The sequence below is a fragment of the Parasteatoda tepidariorum genome, chromosome 9, assembly GCF_982258835.1.
Source record: "Parasteatoda tepidariorum strain Cologne lab strain chromosome 9, Ptep-v5.0, whole genome shotgun sequence".
In the NCBI taxonomy this organism is placed as follows: domain Eukaryota; kingdom Metazoa; phylum Arthropoda; class Arachnida; order Araneae; family Theridiidae; genus Parasteatoda; species Parasteatoda tepidariorum.
Genome location: NC_141763.1, coordinates 38,511,849 through 38,536,171, shown reverse-complemented (window position 1 = coordinate 38,536,171; position 24,323 = coordinate 38,511,849). Strand labels below are relative to the sequence as shown.

Below are 24,323 nucleotides of genomic sequence, written 5' to 3'. Positions count from 1 at the left end.
TTTAGAAAGTTTACCGAGTTTAAGAAAAAAAATTAACGATTTCATTCGATATTTCCGTTACAAATACTTGTACTTTTTCTCCAAAAAAGTAACGAAAGTACAAGTAAAAGTACTTAATTTAAAAAGTAACGAAGTACAAGTAAAAATACGTACTTTTTATTTGTACCGGCAGTACAAGTAACGAACGTAAAAGTACTGCCATATATGTTTACTTCTAACCATGAGTTAACTAAGCTTAACTTGAAACTAAGGTTGCTTTTATTTTTATTTAAACGATTGAAAACTCCTCATGCACTACAAAGTACAGCATGAGGCTGACGGAAGTAAGTAAAAAACAAACAAGAACATTTAAAAATTTACATTACAAACAAAATTGCGCAAGGCAGAAAGACTTTCGATACTTTTGACCAGTTCTAAAAACACAGCAGGCCAACAAATAGAAAGACGCCTCAAATCAGTCTTTAATTTAATTAAGGCACTCGCATACAGTTTTCAATGAAGAAGAATGTGCTCAGCATCGCCGCAACCACCAAGTTCACTGGTCACCAGATGGAAACGAAATAAATATCTCTTAAAATTTCCATGGTTTGTTAAAATTTGGGTTAATTTAAAATCAGTCGCAAAGAGTTTACATTGAAAACGGTGAAAAATGGATGGAAAGAACCTTTTCGAAAACTAAGGTTTGGATTATCGAATTCGAGAAATGTCTTGAGTGCCATTTATTACACGAGTTAAGATAATTTTCACTGAAAAACCTCGACATTTGATTGTCTTTTTTCGGAAAAAGTAATATTTTGAAGTCACATTGTTTAGCACTATTTCACAGAAGATCACGCATAAGAACACGCAAAACGAGTTCTTTTTTAAAATGCTTTTGCCTAGTTAAAAAGATTGTGAATAAATTGATCTTTTTCCGTTAAGCAGTATTTAAATGACCAGCAATATCCACAAGAAATGCTAAGTCTCTTAATTGCTTCTGATCACACAACTTACAAATAGACTATTCTTTGAGTTCCACGTTTGACTTAATGATTGAAATCAATTTTTTTAAATAAAAAAAAGGGTGATATCTCCACGACATGAAACTGCCTATGATTAATCCTTTGGACAGCATAAAATTAACCGCTTTTACAACTACATTCATAGCGTGTTTCAAATTTTGAAAAATACAAGTTTTTCTAGTGGATGATGAAGGGTAAGAAGCTCATTTTTATTCCATACTCTTGCATCAAACTTCAGCATTGCTATCTAACCATGGAGAAGCACCATAAGTAATTACGGCAAATATATTACTGAAGTTTAATATTTTAAAGTTATTGATCAAACAAGAATATTAATCCGAATCACGAGTAGTACTTTTAAGTGCAACAGCATTAGATAATTCCTCTTATTAAAGTTTCTATCATTGCCAGGAATGAAAATGGCTGCTTGTGCGTCACCTGTTGAATCATGCGTTGCTACAGAACAAAACACGAAATTCTTGCCTTTAAATTTCAGCAACGTGGAATACGTCGGAAGGCAGATCCGACATACTCGCTACAGCTTTACTTTGAGATGAAAGAAGTACACTAATTGCACATGAAAGGCATTCTTTAACAAACTCTTCATAATTAAAAAGTTTTTCACATTCTTGAATTTTTTCGGCTATCATATGCAAGCCGTTTAATATTATGTAGCTGTTTCTTGTCACATTAATCTGCCTGAACCCAAATCGATTAACTCCTTGCTTTACTTATATTATTTCTAGACAGCTTGAATCAAAGCGCACCCTTGCGGCATGTTTAATAATTGAGTGGTGTAAGTTAAGGCAAAACTTATCGCATTTTTTAATGAACGACTCACATAAGTCAAAGTTCTACATTATTCTTCTGAGAGAAATTTTGTTTAAAAAAAATAGTGAGATGCGTGAGCAATGGTCAACAAAAAACTTAATACATGATTCATCCGATTTCTTTGCTTATTTCCGTATTCTTGAATTTTGCACTCCTGATTACCGTCCTAAATGCTATGATATTTTTTTTTTCATCGAACAATTTTTTAAAAATTTAATTGAATAATTTAGCGAGACTCTATAATGGCATTGCCGGACCACGAGTTTAATCGTTAAAGCATTAAAAGCTCTAAATTTAAAAGTAAAGATATAATTTATACACGCGTACAAAAAACGCTTTAAAATAGTTGATTTGATTTCACTGTGTATATGACGAATTCAAATAACGACACACATAAAAAATATTTTTGTCCTAAAAACGTGGAAAGACTTTCTAAAGTGTATCATTAAATATTAAAACATGTTATCACCAAAAAAATCGACATTTGGAAAATATTATTACTCGACCTCTAAGTCAAAAATATGGGTTTCTTGCTGAAAATACGTAAAATTAACTTCTAAAGTATTCTTTGTAACGTTAAATTTGAAGAATGTTTTCATGAAAAATACGACTGCTATTTTCGAGAAAAGTAGCAACTCAAATGCTTAAATGTTTTGTACCATTTTAAAGCAAAACACACGTAGAACCTATTACGGTGTTAAAAATGTTTACTTCACACTGTAAATTAGTGAAATTAATTTCTTAAGTGCCCTTGTAAGAAGGTTAAGTCACGTTTACATTCTTTTAAAAAAACTCGTTTTCATTTCACTTTTATGGGAACAACAACATCAAAAGCCAGGTTGCATTTGTGTCTGCCTATTTTCATCCGATCTCCAGATCTTCTAGTATTTTATTTTTGTGTTTCACTAATGTTATAATTAACCTCATGGGAATTAAATGTTTCTTGATCATGTGCTTTTAATTAATATTTCTTTTTTGTAACATTCTTTTTCCCAAGTTAATCAATAATTTAAAAATAAGGGACATAAATAAAACTTGTTTATTGAAATTACTGCTTTTGGCAAGTTTATGTGCAGTAAGTATTTATGTGCCACAACTTGTAGATGTGTTTTGCATAAATGAGTTACATTTTATTTTTTCCGTTGTTTTATATAAAGTAAGAATAAATTTTTTTTGTTGAATACTTTTTTTGCTCTTTATTACCTTCCTCTACTTAACAACCAGATAAATAAAAATATTATTGAACTGCGAGTCTATGGTTATAACAGATAAATAAAAAAGACTTAATATAGGAATATACTTATAGAAAATGCATATAACTTCTTTTATAGGTTAATATTGAAATTTAACAATACTTAGATTAAATTTCAAAGCGTTAGTTTTTAGTCAGCAAGAAAAAAAAATCAAGATTGGTATTCACGCGATTTCAAAATTAAAAGTCGAGACTCATATTCACACAATTTAAATAAATAAAGTACTCTGATCGATATCTTTATTAAAACGAATTTTAAACATTAATAAATTTCAAGTTTTTTTTCTTCAAATATTTAAAAAGTGTTTTTGCACATAACATTTTTGGATTTCTATTTTCAGCCTTTCGGTTTTTTACCAAATTCATTCATGTGGTATGAATCAACATAAGATTATAGTTACAACAGTTATAGGAATTACAGTTTACAACAGTTATAGGAATTATATAACAATAATAGAAATTATATAATTAGAGAATCAAAAGACATTTTAACAAAATAAAATATCATCGTTTGCTTAATTTATTTATTTACAAACAGAGAAATGAATGTAATATATATTTTCATGTACTTGTAAGTATATCGTTAAGTAGTGTATTATTTAAGTAAGGCATAAATTATAATTCGTGTAGCTCATTAGTTTCAAATATTTCAGCAATGAATTCACCGAATGACAGTGAACAAATTGATACCTAATGGAAACATGTATGAAGCTTCGATAAAATCATCGAGGCTTGAAATTAGAAAGCCTCTTTAATATCTTACTAGTACGCCGGAAGCACTGACAAGTACGATTAATTACTAAGGATTTAAACAGCATTTCATATTAAAGAGTAAATGCTTTTATTATTCTAATGTATATCTATATATTTTAGATGAAATGAAAATAAAAGTGTTTTATTCCCTCTTTTAGAGATATAACCCTAGTATGCATGACAAGAACCCTTTTTGTCATACGGAGTTTTTCTTTTACTTGCAAAATTTTTGATAGAAGTGCAGAGTATGCAGTATTTAATTATGTTTAAAGCAAACTTAATAAATGAACTATCTGTATATGAGTGCCTTGAAAGCAATGGTGGATGTTTCTAAAAGACAAAATAAAACAGGATTTGTTTACTGACCCAGATGTTTAAGTTGGTAAAAGTTATTACTTTCTTAAATAAGATCAAATATGGTAATTTTTTTTTTCTGAATTTAATTTTCTAAAGTTAGTCTTAAGTACAACTCTTAATGATTATACATTTTGCTTAATGACATGACTTAATTTTAGAGCACCGTCATTGGATTTATTCTTAATTGCTAATGAACTTGGTTATTTATTTTCTGTGAAAGCAATTATTTTTTAAATGCTTTATAAGATGGCTGGGATGACTTAAAGAAAGAAGATCGACTCAGTTTGAAATCCGAGTGATGTTTGACTTAGTCGTACAGGGAAAACATCGGAAGTTTGACAAGCGTAGTCATTTTCATATTTAAACATTTATTCAGCTGATCAGCATCAAATCGCAGCATGATATCAAAGAAAATACAAAGCGAAATATTAAAATAAATAAAAACAAGTAAAATATTAAACAGAACATTTTCATTCTAATGCCCACATGGAGTAATACAGGCATCTGAAGGGCAGATATATTGACCACTCTTTCAGGGGTACCATATTAGGTGGACCAACGCTGCCCCCACAGTAAGAACAGATATTACAGATAATGAAAGAAGATACATTCTTTGCCCGGGATTCGAATCCAGAACTTTTCTGATGCAAGGCCAGTTTCCTGACCCCTAAACAGGCCGGTCGGCTATTAAACAGAATGTAAGCTAAAGAAATCAGGGAGAAAACTCATGTCATGTCGATTTCATCTCGAAAAGTAAAAATCTAGTATTTTCAAAATAAGGTTTTGTTGCCGGTTTATATCTTCTGCGATATTTGTTATTAACATAGATGTAAAAAAAAATAGAATCCTTTACAAACTTAGTGGGCTGATCGTTAAGACACGGTTCCCAACAGATCACCGAAGTCAAGCATCACTGGTTGCGGTCAGTGTGTGGGTGGGAGACCACTTGGATCAGTTTGCGTAGGGACCGAGGGTGTGGAGTATTGGTCCTCGTTAAACTGTTCTACCTTAAAGAGCTCGACTTCGCGTGCGGGTCGTCGGGCTACCGGAGCAGCGGTGCCATCCCCTCTGCAGAGGATCAAAATTGTGATGGCATGTCTTCGGATCATCCTCAGGGATGTTTCCCAGACCGTCGCCAACAGCCCATTGTGCAGCTCTAGTGCGACGTAAATGAACAACAACAACAGCAACAACTTTACGAACTTAGATTGATATATTTAAAGTCTAGATTTATTTTCTATTTCTATGTGCTTGTCTTCTTTTTCCCCACAATGACTTTTCAATTTAAAAGAGAGAAAAAGCTGATAATTCAATTGTCTTCAGATACAAATTAACCTATTTAACAATTTCAATTCAGATTTGTGTATTTTTCATCAATAAGAAAATATTGAGAATTTCTGTAAACAAGATTATTAATTGTAACATTTAATTATCGTTGCATAAGTTTAAACAACTCTTTTAATTTCGGTTGGTCAAACCTTTTTCAGGTTGGATCTTCAATTACTTTTGTGTGCAAGAGAATGAAGGTCACACGTATTTACATTATGATTTATGTGAGTATTTATGTGAGTGCTCATCTTTCCCGCATACCAAACTTATCATCTTTGCATCTGTTAAAGACCATAAAAAACACCTTTATAACTTTGTTTGGTACAAAATAACGTTTAGTAAAACTCGAAATTAATGCGCGTCGCGGCATCAATTAGGCAGCTTTATGGTTGTTTTTATTTTGATATGTTTGAAGAAAACTGTTAACTATGCCAATTACCCTAACAATGGAGCTTACTAATTTCCAATTACACCAAAGTAAAATTTAGAAGCATACTCAGAAAATTCAGAATTTAACTCACACTGATACTAAAAAGAAAAAAAAATACCGAAACGTAGTCTATCTATCTTTTCTGTAATGTCCTCATTATTTGATAAATTCCATTATTTTCCTTTTACAAAAATATAGTTTAATGAAAAAGACGCTTAAATCCTTGATATTTCCATGAAGAAATGGCCTTATAATGCATTTCTGCTTTTTTCAAAACTGCAAATAGCATCATAAATAACGTTTCTGCCAGAGCTATAAATATCCTGAGAAATATATAAAAACTATTTTAGTCGATTTGGTGTGTACTTTCGAAATTGATAATTTTTTTATTTAGTAGTTTCTAGATTTAAAAGGCTTTCAGCGATGAATTGTAGAAGACGACATTACTGTATCAATTTGAAATTGGATAATTATCTTAAAAGCAATTTAAAATTTGTTTTTTATTTTTAGAAACCTTATTTTTAGTAACTTGTAAAAAGGAATAATAAAAGCTCTAGTAAAATTTAAAGTTTGAGGGACTTACAATTTTAAAAAAGTTGAATTATAAAAACCGAATATTATCAATAAGTAACGATTGACAATTGTAGAGCTGAGGAATCTTTCTAATATTACGTAAGATTTTTAAAGTTTTCTTATTTACTGACGAGGTGAAAAAAATACCATTGCTTGTTTTCATTTTAAAGTACATGAAATTTTTATAAGTATACAAATTTTATATCAAATCTAAGACGTTATTAATTTAAAAAAAACTGGAAAGCTTAAGGGGGGGACCCCACCCTGAGATGGTAAAATATTAACGTTTTTCTTGAATTTCTTTTAAGTAATAGAGATAAAGCAGAGACTCCTTGTTTTTTTTTAATTATTATGCTACAATTTAAGTCTATTTTAAAAAAATTTCTTTTACAAAATAATAAAAAAGAAGTTGGTGGCAGCTCCGTGTGTGGCTGGTCATCAAAAAGTAGCACTTCACTGGCCTCATGGATTTAAAAGTCCTGAAACATAGGAACACGATTTTGTTTAGATTTTCTGAAACATAAAGACATTATCTAAAAAGTAGCTTAGCGGTTTTTTGATATTCGAAAAATTACCAAAATGGCAGCAACTTAAAAAATTAAACTTTTCATTTAAAAAATATTCATTAAAATACTAATATAAAATCGAAATATAAAAATATCAAAAAAATCCTATGCTACTTTCTAAAGAATATATTTTTACGTAATTTAAAGTAAAGAACAGCTTATTTCGTTGTATAGATCATGAGAAAAACGTTTGACCAGGTGAAAAAACAGCGTTTTGAGAAAAACGCGTTTAAAGTTTTGACTTATGTTCAATCTAGTAAATTATTAAATTAGTAATGGCTGACCTTTATTCTGCAATTCCAGGTCCATATATCTTCTCCGTCAACAGAATGGATGAGACACAAAAAGAATGTCGCCCCTCCTAATCCGGCCGAAAGGGCCTTTCTACCTGCTTAGCGACGACTCTCTATTTTCTGGTATCACTTCTAAACGAAGTAAGGACCGAGAAATAGTTTTAGGCAGACATCAAGAAGGGTACAAAGATTCGAAAAATGCAATAAATTTTTTTTCAATTTTTGAAATATTCAGGGTGGGGTCCCCCCTTAAAGAAAACGTTTCATTAGAAACTTTCTCTCTGCTCCAGATTCAATAAATCAATTTTGTCCTGATACTTTATTTTGTTAATTCACCATTAACAAAATGATAATTCAAAATAATAATAACTCAAAACATTAATAATGTTAAACAATAATAATAAAATATAATTCACAATAAAACAAAATTAAACCTTGTGTCTCTATAAACAAGTTAAATTATATTCAAATGTTTCAGAATCAAAGTTTCCCATTACTTTTTAATGCCAGTTTTCAAGTCATGTAATACAAATAGATAATTTTCTTCATAAATTCTCGTTAAGTTTTCCATACTTCAAACACAAAACATCAATAAACTGCTTTGCATTCTTGAAATCTCTCGGCAATATCTTTGCTTCTGTAGTATTGCCAAGAATTTAATGTGCGTATCTGTCTCACATTCCGCGGCCCTGATTAGATCTTTTATTGATCGAAAAGAGCAGATTACGACGTGTGATAAATGATTAGTGGAATAGGAACTCCTTATTCTACAAGAATCTGGTCTATAATGTTACCGAAATGCTTCCCTAGGGAATATTCAGAGCATCTTTAGAATGCGAGAACAGAGGCAATTAGTTTTGCCCCACATCTTCTGCTTTGCAATTCCGAAACGGGTTGAAAATTGTTTTCTAATTTTAAAAAATGTTTATCAACAAACATCATATCAATTTTAGTAAATTTTATTTCGATATGAATATTCCTTAAAAAATTTGCAGGTAGTAGGCAAGAATATCCAAGAGAAAAAACGAATTCATCAGAAATTTGAAAAGAGTGGTTAAAGTGTTTTAATTAATAATTTGCCGATTGGCCTACGTAGGAGGCAGGGAACTGTCCTTGCACCAGAAAGGTCCTGGGTTTGAATTCTGGGCAAGGCATGGATGTTTCTTTCTCTTTGTGTGTGTTCTATGTCCTTTCTCCTTTGTGTGTGAATGTGACCCGCCCTATAAACGGGTTGTGGTTGTGTGAATGGCGTGGCAGAAGTAGATTTCCTGGCCATAGATGGCGCCACTGAAAAACAGGAACAATCGCACCCCACTGCCTAAACAGACATACGACAAAAAAAAAATAAAAAATAAAAAAAAAATTAATAATTTATACATTCTTGCATCTAACATTTTCTCCGCATTTTCAACAATTCCCTATTCAACTCCAAAGGCTTAAGAAAAATTGAAAATTCATTTATAAAATTCGTTTTTGCAAATTTCTTGTTCTCTTCTTTTTTTGCATTTTATTTGACCCTTTTCCAAATATATTTTAAATTTCATCAAGGGATAATCACACATTGGCCTCTTTTTTGCCACACCCAGTTTTATGTTTAAAGTACTTAGCAAAATTTGAACTTATTAATAGAATACCCACCTTATCCATCAGCAAATAAGTAAGTTTCCGAATGATTCATTACAAAATTAACTAACTTAAAAGTGATAATTTCTGTTAGTAGTAGGTTACAATTGCTGAGAATTGAGGGCATACATTGCTTTGTTCTTTCGCTTAAAATATTGAGTGATTTCAAAACGGAGAGACAATTAGGAATTATATTATTAACATGTTTTTTTCTAAATAAAAATTAAATTGTTTCCATTTAGGCGTACTTAAAAAAATGTTTTTTTGACAAATATATTAAATTCATGCTCTACGTGTGGGATAAAAAGGATTAATCACCTTTATGATTTTAGTAACCACTATTTACTTCTGTACTTTTTTGCAAGATTTTAGCAAAAGTAAATTAATTTGTCTCCGTTATTGCCGTGGTTATATAGATTGTTACAATCTTATTCCAGTTATCCAGCTACTTTTGTTCGAAACTTTCAGCTGATGCGTGTTGTAGTTGAACACGCATGCCCGCATTTTTGTACCAGTCGCCACGAAATTGATGTGTTGAATTAAGCCTACATATAATATAGGCATACATAAAGGTAATTAGAAAGCGTGTTGAACGTGGTTTATCGAAAGAGTTGTCGAAAATCACCAAACAATAATATGCACCAAACAATAAGATTCAAAGGAATAAAGCTGTTTATTTCCTTTTGAATCTTTCTGTGCATGGTGAAACGCTTTAAATGCTTTTTTTTCGGTTACATTCGTCTCATGTTCTGTGCAATTTTAAAAAAAGAAAAATGGAACTTAAAGTTAAATTTCTAATCATCAATTATAAGCGAAGGATCCGTTGAAAGCAGATACTTTGAGATTTCAAACGGCCTAAAATTTTAAATCCGAGGTTGGCTTTCTTGAACCTTTTGTTCGAACAAGTAGATATGGAATTCGGGAAAGACTCTCTGCTTTCCTCGTACTACTGTTACTATGTAATTTTTTTTTAAAAAAAGAAGAAAATAGTAATAAAAATAACGAAAGATGAGGTTATAAATGTTAAGGTTCTCCAATCATCGTTAATATATCGTACCCCGGCAGGAAAAGTGACACAAGTAAAAAAAAACAGCATTTGAGAAAAATCAACTAACTAATCAATCCAACAATCCAGAATACTATAAAACTTATTCTGAAATAGCACAATCTTGAGCACAAACTAGAGATAAGACACTTTTTGAGCTTGATGGGGCACTTCATACGTATTTTTTATTGGCATAAGCTCAAAATTGTTGTTTTTTTGACTTGTGCTGTTTTTCCCAGAATCTTCCGGTAAATGTCAATCAAATCTGGCGTCATAAAGCCCTGGGAAACTTTTGAATGCAGGATGTCTTATTATTGTTAATAGAAGGACATAAGCAACTCAGAACTTACATGTGTAGCTCAGATACATCGTTTATATTCAATCGAGTTAGCTCCTTTTATTATGAAAGTATATATTTCTATATGGTTTTATTTAAAATGCTTATTGACCATCAAAGCAGCTTCTGTGAACCTATAGCATACTCTATGATTATTTTTTTTGGTTGCACTTTTATAAATGTCACAAAAGCATTATTAATTTGAAGAAAAAGTTAATTAAAATAAGTTATAAATTAATAAGATAAACCAAAGAAATTTCGAATCAATTCATGAGTAATATTTCTACAAATATACAACGTCCGCCAGGTAGTTTATTTTCATAGAACAATTTTTAAAAATTTGTATGACCTTGTAAAGTTCAAATTTGACTGTTGCTGTGGAAAATAAAAATATTGCAGAAATATTCTGAAGAAAAAACAATCTCCAGCTATACTTTTTTAATGCATAATTTTTATAAATAATTTGTTTTTATCCGACAATTTTTTTTAAATTTGAAAAATTTACGAAATTTTGTGGTTTTATTATAATTTTAAAGCCTTTATGAAGTTTAAAGATAGTGTATAGAAATTCTAAAAATTAAAAATCGCAAATTATATACTAGTCCGTATTTAACTTTTGAGAGATAGTACTTGTTAATTTTCTAGTCTCCTTTCTATTTTCAATTCTGCTTTTCTCGCTTTACCCTATTGTAGACACAGTGCTTACGTAGGTAGGCCAACTTGCTCTGCTTTGCGAGAAGCTTTTTTTCTTTTAAAAACAAAATTTGTTTTAATATATGAATTTCGTTTTAGTAAGTTTGATTCAATTTCATTTTCTCCAGCACTACATATAATTACTTCAACCACTGTAACTTAATTATTTTGTGACAAAGTGTTTAAAGTTTTGCCATATTTATGCAAAATTTTAGAAGCTTCAGTTCTTACACGCGTTCGTTACATACGTTCTTCTACCATTGTATTACATTTTTTGCAGAAAGCTAAGCAGTTGTAACCCTGCTAATGTGAGTTGGAATGAAATGAAATCGGTGAAAATCTTTTTGAAAACCATGAAAGGAACTACCATGAAACCTAATTCATTATACTTATCATTAACGTATTTTTTAATAACTTTTGAAATTCTTAAAATGTATAGCAGAAATGCAAATGTATAGCAGAACGGACAAAACGATCACTTTGTTCGTTCTATCCTTGTTTTCTTTCTCAATGTACGCAATAAAGAAAATTTATTTTATTGATTACTTTGTATTTAGTCAACGAAGTCTTCATCTTTGAGAATTTCAGCGAAGTGTACAGAAACGATTAGTTTCAAACAGTTTTATTTAATTTTTATTAATAATAAATTACTTTTTCTTCCATTGCTTTTTTAAACTGATACTCTATTTTTCAAAAATACCATTTATCAAAAAAAAAAAAAAAACGTTGACGTCAGTAGATTATTACTTTTTACATCTTTTAATGACAGTTTTAGGAAAGTAATTTTATTTACGATGCATTTCAACGCCTCAGGAGAAAGCAATTTTTATTTTTTATTTTTAATCCATTTCAAGTTTATGAAATTTTTTTTTTCCAGTGTTGTGGTTTCTATGTGTATGATTTATTTATTTAATTATTTTTTTAAAGAAATTTTTTTCCCGCTTGAATCTTCAAAATAAATAAAACTATTTGGCCCTTTATATTTTGTTTAACTGTTATTCGCGATTTGCTAAGCATTTTAAATATATTATGCAATTAAATTTATGCAATTAAATCACGCAAGAAAATTTTGTAAATAAATATTTCTTCAAAATTCGTTTGATTACTAATTAAAAAGATACGTTAGTTAATGATAATTTCTACTCGCTTTTGCTTACAAAACTCAAAGGAATTTAATTAAATTATGTTAGAGTTATATTTGAAAATATGTTTTGTGTTTAAAGGTGGCTTAGACTTATTAGTTTTTCAAAATATGTGTTAGCTGCTGAATATTTCTGTGTTTTAGTTATTTTATATAAAATTATGATTGCATTATTACCATCCTTAATTTCATAAATAAAACACATCTCTATTCCATCAGGTGCAAAAATGTTTGAAATAATTACGTAATCATGTGTTTTCCCTTGCACTTTAACACACTTTTATTTTAATTTGTTTACTTTTTCGGGTAAAGGAATAAAAATTGAATGTTTCTCAACTCTGCTGAAATAAAACAGTTCATTTTAATAAAAATATAACTTGTGATTTAAAAAAATGGCTCTAAATTTTATACATAGTCATATTTTCATATATATCATGAAATAACTGAGATTAAACTGTCTCCCCTTTATGGGCAAATTTTTTTTATAATGCTAACAAAGTTTTTTTAATGTTCAATTGTTGATTTAATGTATTAATTTTAATTTAATGCTATTAATTTTAGTTTAATTAATTTTATTTAATTATTGATTAAATGTATTAATTTTATGAATAATTTTAAGAAATGTGAATTTGCCTACCGCGACATTTAATGAATTCAAATTTACTTTTAAAGTGCCACAACTTGCTCCAGATAACTCGTTGTGCGGTTTTTAAAGCGTTAGCAAATTTAAACAAAATTATGCAAGCTTTAAGTTTTAGTTCTAAATTGCTTTGTAAGATCTTTTGTTGAAATAGAATAACTTCAATACTCGCAATAATGAATCTGTTTGTCCCTGTGCTGATTTATGTGTTGAGCACATCACTTACAAATACAAAATGAAGCATGGTAGACATTGACTCAGGTTTTTTTCTACTTACGTCTCCTTGCTAGAGAGTGTTTTCAGAGAAGCTTTCCGTTATCACGATGAAGGTCTTTAAGAATCCCATTTTTTCACGTGATGCAACCAGACATTAATTTTTGCATTTGAAAAATATAATGCTTTACAAATTTCGGAACCGTAAGTTAATCCCTTCCTTCTCGCTCCTGTGAAAATGACGGGCTGAGGTTTCGCCCTCTATTTCTCGCTCCCGTGATATTTCCGAGCTGGAGTGTTCAGTAGTAACGCGCCAATAAGAATAAAACTAATTCATTTCTTTTGCCCGGAAAGCATTTAATTTCTCATTTTACACACCAGGTGGCAGTACCAGGATATTTTTAAGGTAATTGTAGATAGTTAGTTAAAACTAAATGTCAGCAGTAATCAAACATCACTATAAAAAAAAGCACTATTATGATCGTTTTCTTGAAAATTAACCGATCGTTAAGAGGTTAAGAAATGAGAACTGGGACAAGAATGGTTAATTCTCACACAGATTACATTTAAAAGGTAAAATATTTCGCGAAATATTAGTTCTTTAAAATGTAAGTTGTGAGGATTCCGTGAGTGGTCTCATAGAATGAAGAAAATAAAAGATGTACACTTAGTATCGTTACTGGCATTTTATGTAACCATCATAGATACAATACATTTTTAAAATTAGTCGCAAAGCTGTTGTCATTATGTGCTTCTTTGATATGTTTTATAATACCTTTGTTATCTTCTTTTTCGTCTTTAAAGCTTATAAACCACTAAAAAATCCTTTTTTTTTCCTAACTGTTTTTACACGGTACATCTTCACTTACATGTCATGGATTCTGGGCCCAGCAAATTAAAAATTGACTTTCACATTTTTGTTTTATACTTATGACTGGCATGCCTCCCCAAATAAACGCGTTAAATTATTCATGGAGTGCAGTTCTGCTCAAATGTAGTGATTTAGAGGTTGGAGCACTTATAAGCCACTGCCTCAGCGTAACATCGTAATCAGCACGGTTATTCAATCAACGTTTCAATCACCAAGCTTATCAAACCCGCCTTGAGGAATATTATAATAAAAAGTTATAAGTCTCACCAAACAAGTTTATTGGAAGTTTTTATAGAAAAGTTGAAAGAGGAAAAATCGTAAAATAAAGCTAATTTCAGAAGACATGCCAGTATTTTTTCAAGATATATCACAAAATTTACCTTTAATAATTCACAAAAATTAGCGGAGTAAATTTATTGTTATATTTGATCAATTTATAGTTATATTATTATTAATACTCTATTATGGGTACAATTCTTATACAATAGTTAAATAAGCATTTGTTCGAGTCAATGTTCTCTTTTAAGCATTGATTTTTATACTTTATTTAATTATCTTTATAAAAAATATTAGAAGCATAGTAAATCTTTTGGCGCCCGATTTCATTTAAATTATAAAACTTAAAAACTGGAAAAAGTTTGTATTTGAAGCTTCGAGATGCAACATTTGTTCACTGCACTTTTGAGGTAAAATAATTTTTAGAAATTAATTTTTGTTAACAGCTGGAACTTGCTTCAATTCTATTTAGTTTAACTTTTTGCACTCGGTTATTTCAATAGTTAAAGAACGCTACCACTGAAATTTTGCAAGACAAAATTATTTATTTGCACACTTACCAAATAATTCCTGGTGAACTCCAACAAAAATGGTCACTAAATATTAAGATGCAAAAATTTTAACATTTATAATGTTTGATAATTTATAAGTAACAGAGGCACCTGAGAGGTGCCCCTAGAGTGTTAATATTATGAACACTCGAAGGGTTAATATTATTAACTGTAAAAAAATAAAGTCGTAGTTCATACGGTTTGTAACCATACGCCTAAAAAGCAGTTTTAGCAGGGTTTGAATATGGGCTACTCATTTCATCTAATGTAGTTAATATATTCTTGCCCCAACAATGAAATAAATAAATTCCTAGTGCTCTTTAACATCCAAATAGAATCTCGGTGCTGCCATCTTGTGTGGCAGAAACTAGACGTCCAAATTAACATGACTAACGGTATCTCACCCATTGTAGTGGTCCTGAAAGAGTGGATACCACCTCTGGAGAAAGCACTAGGTCTGCTCATCGGGAAAAACTGACTGTGCAGCTCATTGGAAATAAAAAAAAAACAATGAAATAAATGAAAACAAAGTTTTAATATGTTAGAAAAATCAGTGAATGACTGAATTCAAACTCAGCTAAAGAATGATTTTAATTTAGAACCCTGCATTTTTTTTAAATGTTTCTTTTAGAAATCATTCTACAGGTGTAGCATCTAGGCTACTCAGCTCATTTAATAAAATAAGGATATTCATGATCATAATGAAATGAATTTAAAGCAAGATTTATTATGCTTAAAAAGATCCACACAATGAGTGAATTCAAAGTAAAGATTTAGATATTCAAACCAACATTAAATCAGGAAAAATTAAAATATATGAGTGTTTGCAAGACAGCACTTCTTCAGGGGTTCCTGTGTGTTTGCAAGACAGCACTTCTTTAGGGGCTCCTGTGTGTTTGTAAACAGTGTGTTCCCTGAAGAAGTGTTGTCTTGCAAACACACATATATTTTAATTTTTTCTGATTTAATCTTGGTTTAAATATCTAAATTGAAATAAAGCAAATTTAGTTTTAGCTGACTCAGGCACTTTTCCATTTTGATTTTATGTTTTAATAGTTCATTTACTTTTTTACCTATTTTTGCTTTTGTAAATTGGATTCATTTTATGATTTAATTCAAAATAAAGAATAATTCTAGTTTTGAAACTTGCATTTTCTCCATTTTTTTTTCATGTTTCAACAAGAAAGCAATTAGGAAATTTTGTATCTGCGCTGCTCATCTAATAAAACCAAGATTTTAATAATAGTGCTCACCACAATAAAATAAATAAAAAGAAAGTTTCATTATGTTTTTTTTTTTAAAAAAAAAAACCTCTTAAGGGCTATATTCAAATTGAAATAAAATATAGTTTTGAACCTCGCATACATAAGAAGCTAAATAGAAAGAATTTAAATGAACGTTAATTTTATTCCAGCTGTAACAAATCTGAAATTTCAAAACCCTATTTCTCTAACGATCAGTCTTGATGGCCAGTCATTTGAGGAGGAAATGGCCATTAAGTTGCTCCTTTTATAGCTTTCACCGGAGCCTCCTCAAGTTTTCCTGTTCTATGAGGCTCATCATTTTACTACTCTTAAAAAGAAAATCTCTATGATGGGAATCCTATGTTGTTTGCGATAAATATAATAATTTAACATAACCGCGATATTAAGCCATAATGAGGTTCATATTAATAGTACAGATTTATTGAAAGATTAATGTTTACGGTGGGGTTAATGATTTTTACTAATTTCTTTCTGATACGATAGAATCACTGCTGAGTAATATCCAAAACAAAAATTTTTTTTTATAATTGAAATGCATCCTTTAAGACGTTTCGCCTTGAATTACACAGATTTTTCTTCCCCTGCTTAACTTAGACTATTATACTGTTAAACGAGTGAGTTAATAGAAATATTAAAATCTTATAGAATATTTGTGCAAAAATAAGATATATTAACCTTAACAATTACTAAGAATAAAATAAATTTACCCTACGTAAAAATTAATGTTCTGAAATAAGCATGACCAACCCAAATTGTTTAACGGGCAACTTTGATAATGGGGTCGTTACAGAGGGTCGCACTTCACACATGCTGTTAAAAAAATTAATCCAAGCACATAACGATTAAACTAAATCGTTATGCTATATTGAATTTTTGAATAACATTTAATGAAAAGTTTTTGTTCCTTCTTTACTTAATTCTTGAAAATCTATATTTATGTACAAAGTTGCACATTTTAGTTGTTTTCTGTAGTGGCATCAGGTAATGAAGCTCTTGATCAACACTTGCTGTATTTTATCTTCAGAAATAAATTTTCCAAACATATGTGGATCTAGAAGCACTTACGAGTCACTGTACAAAATATCTTTAGTTAGAATATCTGTAGGATGTAATGTAAGTAGTGAAAACAATTTTTTAATTTTGACGCAATAGCAAAGAAATGCTTCTTTTCACCGTTGCTCTGTAACTCAACTTTATACGCAGATTTTCATTATCAACAAGAAACACATCAGCAGATTCGCATTCGTACAAAATGGGCATAAAAATATTCCATTTTATCATATTTCATTATTTATTAAAAATGATTGTCAAATGGAATGTATAAGTATCTTTATTTCATTAGCATGATTGGAAAATTATTTAATGGCTAAAAATGTTAGTTGTTAACGATGATTTTTTGTCGAAAGCTTGGATGAACTTAAAAATATTCATAATTATATTATCCTTTCTTTGTGACTAATAAAGTTTTTCTGTCATTTTTTTGGAATTGAATTTATGTTTTTAGCGCATATAAGTACACAGCCATTCATGAACATATCCTTGCTTCTAATTAGTAAGCAGATCTATTTCTTCCCGTAAAATAAGAAAAAAAAACTTCTTTTATCTAACATTTTTCCCTATTTTACAATCTAACATTGATAAAATCGCCATAAATCGTTATCGCCATATTCAGAAAATAATTTGCTAAGAAATCCTTAGAACTGCGCGAGAAAGCAGATCATTCATTATTTCGTATCGTGATTCATGGATAATTCTCGAGCACATAAATTTATTGATATGTTACCGGCAAAGTATGAAATGATTTATATTTCACACATTGCATAGGCATTATATAGAATGCCAAATGAGAAACCGGCAAAGTATAAAATACATCTCCGATTCGTCAAAATGTCATTCAAAAGTGACAAATTCAAAACGTCATCCGATTTGATATTAATTTATTCGTGGATATAATTACATTTATTCGATATTTTAATACTTACCGACGATAGATTAGAAGAAAAATCAGATTTTGGAGTATCGGGCATATATATGCCGGGCAATGGCACTTGACCTTAAAAACCAACAGTGTAGGGTATACCGGGCAGTGGCACTTAACAAGATGATAACAAGTGATGATTTTATAAGATTAAGTGCCATTGCCCGGTATACATTTGCCCTGTATACCCTACATTGATGTTTTTTTAATGATGATGTTTCTAAGTGTTAGCTATTTTCAACCTTCTGGATAAAATCTCCTTCAAATGCGCCTTTTTAACATAAAGACTGTACTTTCATCAAATGCCGAAGAATATATTTTGAATAAGCGAATTTAGTGCTCAAATTTACAGCGATTTTATCTGAAATCGTTGTAACTTTGCTAATTAAAATCATTCACGCCTGTGTATGATCAATAAGAAGACGTAGAACATCTTTCAGAACTGCTTTTAAACTGTTCTTTAACAGTCTACCATTCCAAAGTTCTAATTTTCTTACTTTGACAATAGTCGATAGCAGTTAAAACGATTAAAACATTATTTGCAGAGCTGGAGGGATCGTATAATGACGAGCCACATGCGATCTAAGGAGTTGACTCTGCCGGTATAAAAAGCTTGGAATAAAATAGAATAATGCTACTATCATCACTCAACCATGGCTAAGCATTTAACCCAATTTTTAGGGATCTATCTTTTAACGACCATGTAATTTTGATCTTGGTCAGATCACGTGGACATTGCCTAAGCAGGTAGCCCTCTCTCCAAACTTCCATACAACAACCAACTAGAAGACTTCCAGCCTCGACAGTTCTAACGTGATTTTTGCTGTGAATATGCTCCGATTGTTTTCACAGTCACCGGCATCGAACTCACTAATCCAACCAGCGTCGTGATCGGTGCCTTAACCTATTGCGCCTGAATAATGTTACGAGTGCATTTCAATTTGCTTTGTTTATAACTTTTTGGAAACTTCATTTGAAATATTTATTCAAAATTGAAATTCAACGTGCTTCATTTTCATTGCAAATAATCAAGCTTTCATCGATAAGTGCTGCATTAAAAAGTAATAAAAACACGAAAATAAATAAACTCCATAATACGCACTCTTAGAATTTTCATTCTAAAATACAATAAAATCACCAGCTGCAGATTTTTCATCCAATTGACCGATTTCTTTACAGGTTTGAAACTATGAATAGATAAATAAACGGTTGTTTTAACCATTTACAACTAGCATGGTTTCAAAACCGCAAAAATGAAATTAAGGTTTTTCGTTAGGTAATGGTTACTAAAGTTAGGTTGTGGTTGAGGGTTGTTCAGTGAACCATTGAATGCGGCTTAGTTAGTTTATCTAGTGGAGCCATTTATCGTGAAAGATGGGCAATACTAGAATTTTTTCAGTTAAGCATTTTCGTGATACTACAATCAATGCGTAATGAAAATTTCAAATTGTAAAAGTCTGGATCACCAATTTAGGAGTGGGTGCTTGATTCTCATTAGTATTTCCTCATATGGTAAAAAAATGGATGAAATATTGTGATGTCAATACTGGGATTTGAACCCCCGTTCAGTTGGTCATAAAGTCTGACAGATTAACCCTGTTCATTAAAATATGTTCCTAGCTACTAGAAACTAAGTGGCTTAACACTTGGTTTACGGACGTTTCTTATATACCTATCTCTACGAACACGCGTCAATTTGCCGTATGAACGAATACATATAACAGCACTTAGAAAGCAATGTAATTATATACTATAAGAAAAAAATTAAAATATGAGATCTATATTTATGGAAAGTTTATCATTCAATAATTTTATTATACATTCTTTCAATATTATGCATTTATTTCGCGCATCTTTTACACTAATACTCAATTTTCGACTGGTTCGACTAACGTTATAACTTCAAATTCGCCCAAGGGTGTTGAAGTTTGCATTTCATCCTTACCTAAGTAAGGCAACCCATTTATAATATATTTAGATTGAACATCTACTGCCAACCAAAACTTTATGCCAAATTTGTGCTGCTTATTTGGCATATATTGTGTGAATTTTTAGCGGCCTTTAGTAAGGAACAGTTGCTAGTCTATTGAAATATTCTCGTGAGGTTTATAACAGCATTGGCTATTGTGTATAAATTGATTCCATATTTCGGATATCATTGTAAATTTGCCAGTACGTAAACGTTTAGATCGTTCCGTTTTTTTTTTTTTTTTTATCAAATCGAAGAATTTGCGCGAATTCAACCTTGGGCATCGTATTAGAAAAAAAAGTTGGTCCCCATTTCTTGGACCATAAATAAAAAGCATTTGGCAAATTTGCTTCATACGCTCCCCTAGCGTACAAAATCCCAATGAAGGCAAGTAACTTTGTGGTTGAAATCTTCCATTCTCCATTCAAAACACGACGTACTTCTTCTTCGGTACAACTCCTAATATGTTCTATCATGTTTTTGGTTATAACCAAATGGAAATTACTGCTTACGTTACCCTCTATCACATTTCGTTTTGCGTGGCCAGTAAGCCCTGCGATGTCTTTGAAGAGTTTGTGGATAGGATATCAACGACTAGAGCCGCCCACTTTTAATTTCGTCCAAGTTGTTCCATCGACCGCTATTTTTGTATCACAGAATGCATTCGAATTTTGTGACTATCCCGTAATACTTCTCATTCTCAAATTCAGAATCGGATAGGATACGCATCTTTTTTTCTGCGAAGACCTAATTTCTAATGATTTCCTTTTTCACTGTCTGATGATTCCCGTCCTTGCATACTTTCATCAGATTCCAGAATCTCGATTTCATCCTCGTTTCGAATCACTTCATTTTCATCTTCATCAGAGCCAGAATATTCCTCACAAATACTGACTATGTTTTGTAAAATTTTATTTCCTCTTCTAGACATATTCCGATGATAAAGAAGGGCTTTTTGTCAAAATAGTATAAAACTGAGGTTCACAATGATATTAATAATTGAAAAAATATTCTAGTATTTTATTTTTCAATACTCGAACTAAGCAACTGAAACTTTCAAAATCTCTTCGCACTCTGACATCAACTGACACTCTGCGTTTGTTCTTTCTATTATTGCTCATCGGCAACAGTTGCTTATCGCTTGTTTCATTTGATATAAAGATATCGGATAACGGATCGATGTATTGTCGGTACATTTCTATTTGTTATTGATGTGATGTTTGCATGTTTACTCAAAATTTTGTCTAAATTACGATCGCGTCAAATTGAAGCATATCCTTAGAGACAGGTATACCACAAAGAGAATTTCAATATTTAAACGCTTTTGAAGAAGTAGACTTCAATATTTACCTCGGTCAACGGATAAAAGTCATTACAAGAGATAAAATAAAAATGCAAACGGGTTTTGTAATTTTCCTTATAAAATTCGAAATGCTTCAAAATGACGCGTCCTGTAAACCTAGCGTTAATAAGGTGTTCACCACATTCTTATTACTGTAAGAAAATTAAACTATCCTTGTTTTGTTAGGCACTCGATAAGGGAAAATAAAAATATGAATCCGTAATCCTTATCACATGGACTAGTTTCCAGCTTTCGAAGAACTAGCGCTTGATTCTCATTGGCTGTGAGTTTAAATGGAGCGGCTAAAATTCTTGTAACAATTAAATAAATTGTTATTTAACCATTTCTTTCTGAGGAATTTCTAACAGAGCAGTTCAAAATTGTCTTCTCCCATTCATTTGAAAAAATATTTAAATTCTTAAGAAATATACAAGCTAGATTAAGCATGATATTTAAATTGGATTTAAATAAAAATCAAAAATATTAATTTAGTAGTTTTAGTTTACTCGCTTAATGACGTATTATTGAGTTTATTTGTATCTCGACCCGCCCTATTTAAAGGCATACGAGACTAGATACATACATAAAACATACATTATAAATACGTTAAACTCAAAAAGTTGCATTAACAACGAGTATAAAAATCAGAATATCTGAAATAATGATCAATACAATTCCATTAAACAAGTGTAAACCAATCAAAATAGTAAAGTAGTAAAAGGTTTAAAAAGATACAGTTTGGGTTTTTATTGAGAAGTCCATTTTGGTATTCTCCAAACACTCCGTGTCCAGTAAGTAATTGTTGAATTACTTACTGGACACATACTTGTTGAATTACTTACTTACTGAAAAAATAACTGGTAAATAATGAATTATTATGCAGGGATAGCGCAAATGGACAACCGGATTTAATTTTTTATATCTTTGAAACTATTACACTTGTTAAAATAAGTGATACACTTATTAAAATAAGTGATACGAAGGTAAAGAAAGATATACTAATTATTTTTTCAGTAACAAATGCTCGATATGTAAGCCTTTTGTTAAACGCCAGACATTTAATTAATCAAAGTTCCAAGCATTTTATGGTTTCTTACTGACTATAAGGCTCCTAATTCTTGCACAAATGCGTTTTTAAACTTCTTGTAGTAGATACTTTGGCATCAGTGGTTCAAAAACAATGTTTAAGCTCTGTTGTTGGCTAGTGATTTTTACAATTAGTCACATGACCACCAAGATTTCCGGATGTCAAGTAATTTCTTTTAATGGGTTTACATAGACGATACCGTGTTTGAATCGCCCATGCTGGAAAAAAAAATCAGAATCTTAACGTATTTGTGCAGCATTTGTAGCCATTGACAATTAAAGCTACGAATATATGTGTAAATAGCTTGATTAAATATTAGATGTTAGTCGTAAAACGAAAAGGCCACACTTGTACAGTTTTCTAAAATTTCGATTATAATTTTCAGATCATTCCATGTATGCTAACATGAAAGTCCGAAATTTTCTTATATTTAAGATGGTACCAACCTAACAATCAAGGTTAAGCTTAATTGGTTTAATTTTGCCATCAATTAACATTATCGTTTCACGACTATAAAGTTTTTTTTGTTCAAATCATTCACAAATAGTGATGCTCGAAATCGTTGTACATCAACTTCATTAATTTTAAAAATTAAATAGTAGAGCATAAAATTTCCAGCCACATAAAATACTCTAGAAAAATCTCCCGTAAGAACGAGAGAATGCATGTAATTATTTGGAGCTAATCCTGTAATTCTCTAGCTCTATTAATATCATAAAATTAAAAATTTATAAATTAATATTTAGTTTGTAAATTTTCTTCTCGATAAAAATGGAAACGTTGCTTCGTTTCTCAACTCTTCATGTTTCGTAATACATTAACATTTAGAGGGAAAACCCGAAATTATTAAAGTGAGAAAATAGGATAGTGAAAGATAATGTACAGCTAATTCAGTTAAAATAATCGAAAGCCGTTTCAGGTAATCGAATTGTGAGGTTAATGATATGCAAGGGAGGCGTTGACTATTAATTCAATGAATGGATAGACATTCAGAAGCTTTCCAATGGCTGCATTAAAATTAAGCTATATTGAGAATAACATAAACCGATTCTGTGTTACGAGGAATTATTCCATTAAAATGCTTATGAATTGCTTTGGAAAAGCCATGATAATGGTTGGGGGAATATATAATTTTAATTGATTGCTGCTTTGAAACCACGAAATTTAATTTATTTTCAAATTTAATCATCTTATAACGGAGTTTCAAGTATAGATTAAAGGACAGAAAGTAAGTGAGGAGAAAAAAAATTAAAGGGGCATTTTTAAATTTGCATAACAGAAGATTTTGTATTTACAATACTTTATGAAGAATTATATTTATTTTGTCATAGTAACAAAGCCAAAAGATCGTCTATTTACATTATAAAGAAATGTTTGTGTTATTGTTGCAGAACGAAAAAGCACGTATTTTTAATACTACGAGGGTTGCTATTCATATTTCTCGCCTAATAATGAAAAAACAAATATGTAGGATCGAAATTGGTTTTATTCTTTTTCAAAATATTCTCCATGATGATCAATGCACTTTTGCATGCGTTTGAACCAATTTTTAAAGCACTTTTTCCAGTCCGATTGAGGTAACTCCAAAACATGCGTTTTGAATGCATCAACCGCTTCTTCGGGGGTCGAAAATCGTTGTCCACGTAATTTATTTTTGATGTGTGGGAATAAGAAGAAGTCATTGGGTGCCAAATCAGGGCTGTACGGCGGATGACCCATCAGTTCGATCTTTCGCTCCGTCAGAAATGCCTTTGTTGGAGTCGATGTATGAGAGCTCGCATTGTCATGATGAAGAATGATTCGCCTGTTCTTCTGCTCTTTTCGAATTTCTCCGATGACTTCTGGCAAACAAATGGTCGTGTACCATTCAGAATTGACCGTCCTGCGTTGCTCTAACGCCACTGTTG

The 24,323-nt window shown here is 30.7% G+C and overlaps 1 pseudogene; it reads right to left on the bottom strand.

The window, feature by feature from the left end:
* LOC139426798 (uncharacterized) overlaps positions 1–20,918 on the bottom strand; it is a 38,229-nt pseudogene extending 17,311 nt beyond the window's left edge.
* Between the last annotated feature and the right edge of the window lie 3,405 nt (positions 20,919–24,323).